Here is a 9534-nt window from a genome sequence, read left to right as displayed (position 1 = left end):
CAAATCCTCCAACCCTGGCAACATCCTTGTAAATCTTTTCTGAACCCTTTCAAGTTTCACAACATCTTTCCGATAGGAAGGAGACCAGAATTGCACGCAATATTCCAACAGTGGCCTAACCAATGTCCTGTACAGCCACAACGTGACCTCCCAACTCCTGTACTCAATACTCTGACCAATAAAGGAAAGCATACCAAATGCCGCCTTCACTATCCTATCTACCTGCGACTCCACTTTCAAGGAGTTATAAACCTGCACTCCAAGGTCTCTTTGTTCAGCAACAATCCCTAGGACCTTACCATTAAGTGTATAAGTCATGCTAAGATTTGCTTTCCCAGAATGCAGCACATCGCATTTATCTAAATTAAACTCCATCTGCCACTTCTCAGGCCATGGGCCCATCTGGTCAAGATCCTGTTGTTATCTGAAGTAACACTCTTTGCTGTCCACAATACCTCCAATTTTGGTGTCATCTGCAAACTTACTAACTGTACTCTTATGCTCGCATCCAAATCATTTATGTAAATGACAAAAAGTAGAGGGCCCAGCACCGATCCTTGTGGCACTCCACTGGTCACAGGCCTCCAGTTTGAAAAATAACCCTCCACCACTACCCTCTGTCTTCTACCTTTGAGCCAGTTCTGTATCCAAATGGGCTAGTTCTCCCTGTATTCCATGAGATCTAACCTTCCTCCAGCAATTTCTGTTTTTGTTTTTTCGAATCTCCGCATCCTCAGTTCTTTGTTTCACTTGAGCAATAAATATTGCTGTTCTTTAAAATAGTGCCTTAGGGTTTTTCCAGACATGTAAGGAGATGCATCTCTGCATAATATTTCTCTTTATGGGCAGCATCTTCAACATTATAGGACTCTCCCAGAACTGTGCTGAGTGACAGCCTTAATATTTACACTCCGACTCTGGTATGAAGTGCAGTATCTCATTACACACTGGGAAAATGCCTCTAGCTGAGCTGTATTATCTGACAGCCTGCATTATAAAAAAAATCCTGATATTGAACTAAATTTGCTTCAATCAGTAAGAATCAATATGTAAACCTGTTAAACTTAGGTGGTTTGAAAATTTCGAAAAACAATAATGCAGGACAAACTTATTAGTAACATGGACACAAATAAATTAATTAAGGACAGCCAGCGTAGATTTCTTAAGGGAAAATAATATTTAACTGACTTGATGGAATGTTTTGATGATAGAAAACAGAGTTGAACAAAGCAATAGTGTTGATCTGATGTAAGTGGACTTCCAGAAGGCATCTGATACAGTGCTGTACAACAGACTTATGAACAACAACTCATGAAATAAAAACAATGGTAGCTATATGGATAAAGAATTGGCTGAGTGATTTGAAACAGAGTAATGGTCATTAGATTTTTTTAGCTGCATAAGGTTTGTATTGGAATTACCAAAGGGTCAGTTTTAAGATACTTGCTTTTGCTAATATGTATTAATGATCTAGACCCTGGGGTATGGGGTGCAATTTCAAAATTTGCAGTGAGCAGTTTTGCCAAAAGCAGTGAATTTGACTTGTCTCACAACCATATAGTTACAACAGTGTGAGCTTCACACAATAAGCCTCACTTCCCAGTGCGCCAGCAAAACTTTAATTATCTTACAGATCTCTGAACCAAACTTGTGTCTAATTAAGTCTGCATAAACTTCACATTTCATAAGCATTTCCCAAGAATTCTATATGTCTTTCAGAGCTAACTTGTTGGATGGAATAGAGGACTGGCACCAATCCTTCTTTCACTGTTAGATACATACCTACAAAGTGCACATATTTGCTTAAGTTGCTGATTTGCTGACTCATTCATGATAATCAATTCTTTCCTTTTTATCTCACTTCCAAGTGAGTTTTAAAAAGAAGCGATACTTAAGATATAGTTTATTGCATAATATCAAGGGCATGAGTTACATTAGCTAGTATGACTTAATAACTGTCAGGAGACACTGATGAAAAGTCTGTCTCCATTGGAATCTTGAGCTGAACTCTTCTTCATGCCACCCAAGGTTGCATGACATCATCAGGTTGGGTGGAGATTAGTGCAGTCTCCAGTATTAACCTGTTCAGAATCAGCACCTTATACGATTCTTTATTTGCATGTTTTAATTTACTAGCATGTCACTTTCAATATATTTGTGGAGTAATAAATAATTTTCTTCAATTATCATTTGGATAATTACAATTGATTAGTTATCCAAAATCAATTTCATTTTGGATAATTAGATCACCGTAGCTCAGAAGTTAATGAAAGCATTCTCTGGAATTTTCCAGTTCCTTGATTATCCGGCATTCAATTAACCGAATTTCAGATTATCCGAACAAGATCACAAGGTCCCGATGCTTGGCTAAGTATGTTAACTGGCATTCGATTATCCGGCATTCAATTAACCAAATGAAATAATCCCCGCCCGTGTCTATATTTCCATGGGATCTTCCAACCAGAGAAGTTTCTCCGGCAATTACAGTGACAAGCTCAAGTTAATTTGTAACCAATCTATATAACAATGACAAAGAAAGGTCAGTGGCAATGGCAGAACAGCTAGTAGTTGTTAATCATAATGGTGCTAGAAAAGCACAACTGGTCAGGCAGCATCCAAGGAGCAGGAGAATCAATGTTTCAGGCATAAACCCATTGTCTGGAATGATGAAGTGCTTCTGGTGAAGGGCTTGTGCCCAAAACATAGATTCTCCTGCTCCTCAGGTGCTGCCTGACCGACTGTGCATTTCCAGCACCACACTCAACTCTGATTTCCAGCATCTGCAGTCCTCACTTTCTCCTAGTAGTTGTTAATGCTTGGCTGGAGTTTACTGGTTCTGTCTATATTCCATATGGCAGCTCAGCAGGAAAGCAAGAGTGAACTGGAGTTTACTTAATGGTTTGTGAAAGTTTTGTATTTGGCAAATTGTATGTGGAAAAACAGCATTAATGATGCTTTTATCAAAATTGAAATTAAACAATGCATTTCTTTATATTTTAGCTCCAGTTTATTTCTATGTTGCCACTATGTAAGGAGATGGTAATTGAGAAACTTAATGTTTTGACACATCAAATAACATTAATACATACTGGCACTGGGATGTAAGGTGGGGAACTGCTCTGTCATGTGATTTTAGATTCAATAACCATGAAGCTTTTATACATTGACCAAAATTAATCATTTTAGTTTGTATGTAGGAATATATCCAGTCTTCCTTTACCTTTAGTTAGCATCAGTGTTTGATCTTGAGAGAGGAGGACTTATAGGTGCTCCTTTGTGTCCCAATTTAGCACAATGAGAAAATAGGGCAGTTGCCAAAATGGAGGCAGTGAGCACAATGTTGCCTGAGAGCCTTGTTGCTCTAAATCAATGACAACTTCCATTTAGGTTGCACCATTAATGTAGTAAAACATTACCAGGTGTTTCATGGAGTATCATCAAATGAAGTTTGTAACCAAAAGAAAAATAATTATTATTATCTCTTCACTTTTTGGCCAATATTTACCCCTCAAACAACATCTAAAACACGATTAACAGGTTATTTACATATACTTGTTTGTGAGATCTTTCTGTGCTTGTTCGCTAATTTTTCGATAGTGATTGTACTTTATGTTGTCAGCTGTGGGATGTTCTGAGGTTGTGAAAGTTGCTTTATAAATGCAAATTTTCCTTTATCACTCATTGAGAAACCTGATACGTGATGTAACAAGGAACTGCAAAGCTTAGTTTTCAAAAGCAATGCAGAAGACCCATAAACTTCCCCAGCCTACTGTTTATGTCAATAACTGTAACCTTTAATAACAAACTCAAGCACGCTCAGTGCTTTGATTAAAATCCTTTTGAAATCTCTGAGAGGGAATTTTAAGCTGACATGCTTTAAATAACAAAGCGTATTCCTGAAGTACCCTTTCTGACTATAATCATAACTTTTAGGGTGTAGGTTTGCTCGCTGAGCTGTTGGTTTGATATACAGACGTTTCATTACCTGGCGAGGTAACATTATCAGTGGCCAACACCAAGTGAAGCGAAGCTGTTGTCTCCGGCTTTCTATTTATATGTTTGTCCTGGATGGGGTTCCTGGGGTTTGTGGTGATGTCATAACCTTTCCCGGTCATGCTACACTGCTTCCTTGTGAACGACTAAATGATTGCAAGCATGATGGATTGTGCACTAGAAAAACAAAAGGTTCTTTATTCAGGTTGTGTCTATGTTGATACCTCCCACTGATCATTATTAATATAAGTTTTTGTTTTTTGTCTAGCCAGGCAGTTGAATGACTCATTTCCATTCAGCAGCTCAGGAAACAAAAAAAGTTTGAAGATGCCAATGCTACAAGGGTTGGTGCCATTGAATTTTTCAGTGTTTACCAGATATACACACAAATAATCAGCATTAATTCTACATCACCTGCAATCCATAGAATTACCTACGGTATGCTGTAGTTTGACAGCATTTGTGCTGTATAGATTGTGGGATGGAACCCTTTCTAACTGAAACAATTGACACCTTTAATTCACTCAGAAATGTTTGTTTCTTTGTACAATTTCGAATCACTAACTGTATACAACCTGTCCAGGAGTACAGATATACAGGTGTACACAGTTGATCAGACCAGGCACCATTGACCAGTCACCAGGTATGAATCAGTCCCCCTGTGTATAGATCCTTCTTCAGTTAAGCATCTTGGTGTATAGACTGATTCCTGTACACCACCCGTTCTGTCCTCCCGAATTCTCTTTTGTTTCGCTAATGATGTGCTTTCCCTTCCTTCTTCATATATTCATGGCAGTTGCTTTTGCAGCCATTCATTCCAAGCAGAACATGTTTTTGAGATTTGTGGACCAGGTTTTCCGTTTGCTCACTGAGCTGGCGGGTTAGTTTTCAGATGTTTTATCATTATGCTAGATGACATTATCAGTGAACTACTGGTGAAGCATTGGTGTCCTGTCCCGCATACTACAATGGGTCTTGGTTTGTTGTTGTGGGTGATATCATTTCTGGTTCTGTTTCTGAGAGGTTGGTAAATGGGGTCCAAATCTATATATTTGTTAATGGAGTTCTGCTTTGAATGCCAGGCCTCTAAGAATTCCCGCGCATGTCTTTGGCCTGCCCCAGGATGGAGGCATTATCCCAGTTGAACTGGTGTTGATTTTTGCCTGTGTGTATGGATACCAGCGATAGTTGATAATGTCTTTGGGTGGTGAGTTCGTGCTCATGTATCCTGGTGGATGGTTTTGTGTTGGTTTGTTGAATGTAATGTTTGGTACAGTTCTTGCACGGTATTTTGTATGTCACGTTTGGTCTGCTGGTTATGCGTAAGGACCCCATTTACCAACCTTTCAGAAACAGAACCAGAAATGATATTACCATCAAAACAAACCAAAACCCATAAATGGCAAGCGGGACAAGACACCAATACTTCACCAGAGGCTCACTGATAATATTACCTAGCATGGTGATGAAACCCACCAGCTCAGCAAGCAAACCAACAACCAGAACATGTTTTTGTCACACACTTAGCAGTTTCTAGCTCAAGATCCCTTTCCATTAGCAATGTAAAAGTAAAATATTCCAGATTGCTATAAATCTGAAATAAAAACAGAAAATGTTGGAAAAGTACCCAGCCCAGCGCATCAGTCAGCATTTGTGAAAAGAAAGAAATAGAGTTAATGTTTCAGGTCTGTAACCTTTCATCTCAATAGTCAACAGTTTCTGGCATTTTTCAGTTTATATACCATCATTGATTCTTGCATTTTTGAAAAGAGCAGGCTGTTATCAGTTTCTCTTGCATAGCTCTATTATTTGATATCATTTGTGTTGTCATCCTTGGTAATCCATTCTATGTTTCACACAAGATGCAGCAAAGAAATATTGCAGTCAAAAAGCACAATGTTCTTTTTCAAAGAAATTAGACATTTTAAACAAATGTCTTTGGCCTGATCAGAATTGTTGGATTGATCTTCAAATGATCATAATGAGTATTAAAAGTAAGGTGAGCTAATATCAGAGATAATTTCAGCTGAGATTAACAGGGCACTGCCTTACCACACTAAACATTGCTGCTCAAATGAATGAAGGCATGCTTGTTCAGAATTTACATGTTGGGAATTTAAGTGTTTTTTTATTTGCTGCTTAATTGGATGAACTTTTGTATAGATGGTACTATATAGGATGTACAGTACAAAAACAGGTCATTTTGCTATTTGGTCCATGCTATTATTTATGCCTCATTCCTCCCATGTATTCTCATCTAAGTGTACTATCATAACTCTCTATTCCTTTCACTCCCATATGCTTGTTTAGCTTCCCCTTAATTGCATCTAAATATTCACTTCCATCACTCCCAATGGGAGTGAGTTCCACATTCTCATCACTCTCTGTAGTAAAAAAAAAAGTTTCTTCTGATTTCCCTGCTGGATTTCTCGATGCCAATTCTATGTTGACCTCTACGTTGCTCTTCTGCACAAAAAAAGCATCCACTCACTAAAAACGTGTCATGATTTTAAAGGTCCTTATTAGGTTATCCCTTAGCCTTCTTTTTCCAATAGAAGTGACCCAGCCTGTCAATCCTTTTCTGATATGTGTACCCACACAAATATCTTTCTGTAACTTTGCACCCTCTTCAGTGCCTCAATAGCCTTTTTAGAATGCAATGACCTGAGCTGCACACAGTATACTATTCTTAGTCTAACCAAACTTCAGGTTCAGCATCACTTCCCTCCTTTTTAATTCTTTGCCTGTAGAAAAAAAGTCAGTGCTTCCTTTACTTCAGGCCTTGCTAACCACTGACACAATTTGTAAGCATTAAAAATTTTGTATTCCAAGATCTTTTTGTTCCTTTACCCTGCATAAACTTGCAGTTTCCAAATGATAAGGGCCTATTCTTATTTCCAAGATATACTGCCTTACATTCATCTATAGAGTCATAGAGCTGTACACGGAAACAGATCCTTCAGTCCAACTCATCCATGCCAACCAGATATCTTAAATTAACCTATTCCCATTTGCCAGCAGTTGTTGCCTGTAAACCCTTCCTATTCATGAGGCCATCCAGATGCATTTTAAATGTTTTAATTATTTTAAATGTTTTAATTATACCTACCTCCACCACTTCCTCTGGCAACTCGTTCCATATGCACACTATTCTCTGTGTGAAAAAGTTGCCATTTAGGTCCCTGTTATACCTTTCCCTCTCACCTTAAACCTATATCCTCTAGTTTTAGACTACCCTATCCTGGGGAAAAAAGACCTTGGCTATTCACCCTATCAATACCCCTCCTAATTTTATAAACATCCATAAGGTCACCCCTCAACCTCCAATGCTCCAGGGAAAATATCCCCAGTTTATTCAGCCTCTCCATACAGCTCAAACCGTCCGTCCTTGCACATTTTTTCTGCACCCTTTCAAATTTAACAGCATCTTTCCTATAGTAGGGACCACATTGAACTTTCCATCAATGTTAGTCTATTAATGTCATCCTATAATTTGTTCCATTCCTAGGATTTCTGCCACATATGTGGCGAGATCCTCAATATGGGGTGATGGAGAAGGGAAAACACGGACTTTGTTCAAATTAACCTTTTGGCTCATCATTTTGTGTGAGTGATAAAAAGAGTTTTACTGCTGAATCATTCCTAACTTCTGAGATGAAAGAGTCAACATGACAATGAGTAAGATGTTGAGGAGAAAAGAATTAAACTTTTCACTCATTACAACTGTCAATGCATTTCAAATTCCATTAACCATGAAACACTTTATAATGTCTTTGTGCTGCAAAAGGTGTCCAATGTTTATTGCATGCATTTAGATTTCATCTTTTTGCAGTTGTTAGGGATGTTCGAGGCAGGGCACTCACTGAGTGTGCATATACATTGAGGCCACTCTCTTAATGTGCAGTGAAACTGCCCCACCTCTGAGCCATAGAGATGTGTAATGTTACAACACGGGGGAAACCCCTCTGCTAATTTAAACCTGACACACCGAGAAGCTCACCTCACTCCGTAATCTGTTAAATTTCGAGAGGCAAAGAATGATCCCCAATCTCACTATTTAAAGTAAAAATTAACAATTTTATTATTTAAGTCCAAAAGAGAACATTAAAACAACAATTAATTACAGCTCCTTTCTCTTAAACTTATCTTTTACAACTCTACAATACTGGTCCGATACAAAATCCCCGATTAAGATTTATTTAAAAATTAATCACATTTTAAAACCAGCCAGCTTTGTCACTTCTCCTTTGTAGATTTTCCTCTGTAGACATTCCTCTGCATTTTCCTGGGTTGTCTTTTCTTCGGTCTTCTGTTGCACAACTTTTCTTATGGACAGGTAGCTTTCAGAGTGCTATTTGGCTAGCAGTCTGTACTTGTTAGTGCTTTTTGCTGTTCTCCCTCAAACTGATCAAAATGTCCGGTTTTACACCCGAGAGCGTTGGATCGTTTCATTGGTTTGATGTCATCCCAAACAGCAAACTTCAAATTTGATTGGAGTTGGTCTCTGGGGCATAATTTAAACTGAATGGCCAAATTTGAATTTGTTTTTGTACCATGGCAATAAAGCACCAGTTATTTGTGTCAGCCAACTGTTACATTTTTAAATTGTTCAGCACACTCTATGCTTTCAGTCAATCTTGGCCAGCTTTCTCTCTCTCTTAAAGTTAATGTATACACCTACACCTTCATAACAGTAATAACAACAGAACAGGTGAATGAAAAAGGACTATGCTTAGTAAAGAGACACTTGCTGAAAATGTGTTGCTGGAAAAGTGCAGCAGGTCAGGCAGCATCCAAGGAGCAGGAGAATCGATGTTTCGGGCATGAGCCCTTCTTCAGGTGCAAAGAGACACTTGCAACAAGTAGTAATAGGAGTATGAGTTGACTGGACTGCATCATCAATGCTGGAAATGATTTTAAATTTAAGCATTGTACCTAAAGGTCTTGTGGTGCAGTGGTAGTGTCCGTACCTGTAGGCCAGAAGATCTGGATTGAAGTCTGACATCCTTGAAGATGTTATAACCTGTCCGAACAGGTTGATTAAATTAACAAGATAACTTTCATAAAAATTACGATGCTGGAAATTAGGCACAAAACCAGAAATTGCTGGAAAAGTTCAGATTTGGCAGCATCTGTGGAGAGAATTCAGAGTTAACATTTTGGTTCCAGTGACCCTTCCTCAGAACAGGTTGACATATTGGGTTTTATGCCGCTGTGGTAGTTTCCTTATCTCTGGGTCAGGAAGTCTGTGCTGAAGTCCCACCTGTCTGTAGCTTTTTCATAACATGCCTAAGCAGGTTGATTTAAAAATAAACTTTTACAGCTCTCTTTTGAGATGCTAAGATGGGAGCCAAGGCCAGGGAGAATGGTTGGGAGCTGGATGGAAAGTGAAGCCGAAAAGTGGTGAGTCAGGGACTTAAAACTAGAGACTGAGGGACTGCAAACGAGGGTGAGGGAGAGCAACCTAGGAGAGGGGGTGAAAAGAAATGTGAGGGTCTGCAAAAAGGGGAGAGTGAATGAAAAGGAATGTGAGGGTTTGCA

The sequence above is a fragment of the Chiloscyllium plagiosum genome, chromosome 15, assembly GCF_004010195.1.
Source record: "Chiloscyllium plagiosum isolate BGI_BamShark_2017 chromosome 15, ASM401019v2, whole genome shotgun sequence".
NCBI classification, from domain to species: domain Eukaryota; kingdom Metazoa; phylum Chordata; class Chondrichthyes; order Orectolobiformes; family Hemiscylliidae; genus Chiloscyllium; species Chiloscyllium plagiosum.
This window is presented reverse-complemented; position numbering follows the sequence as displayed.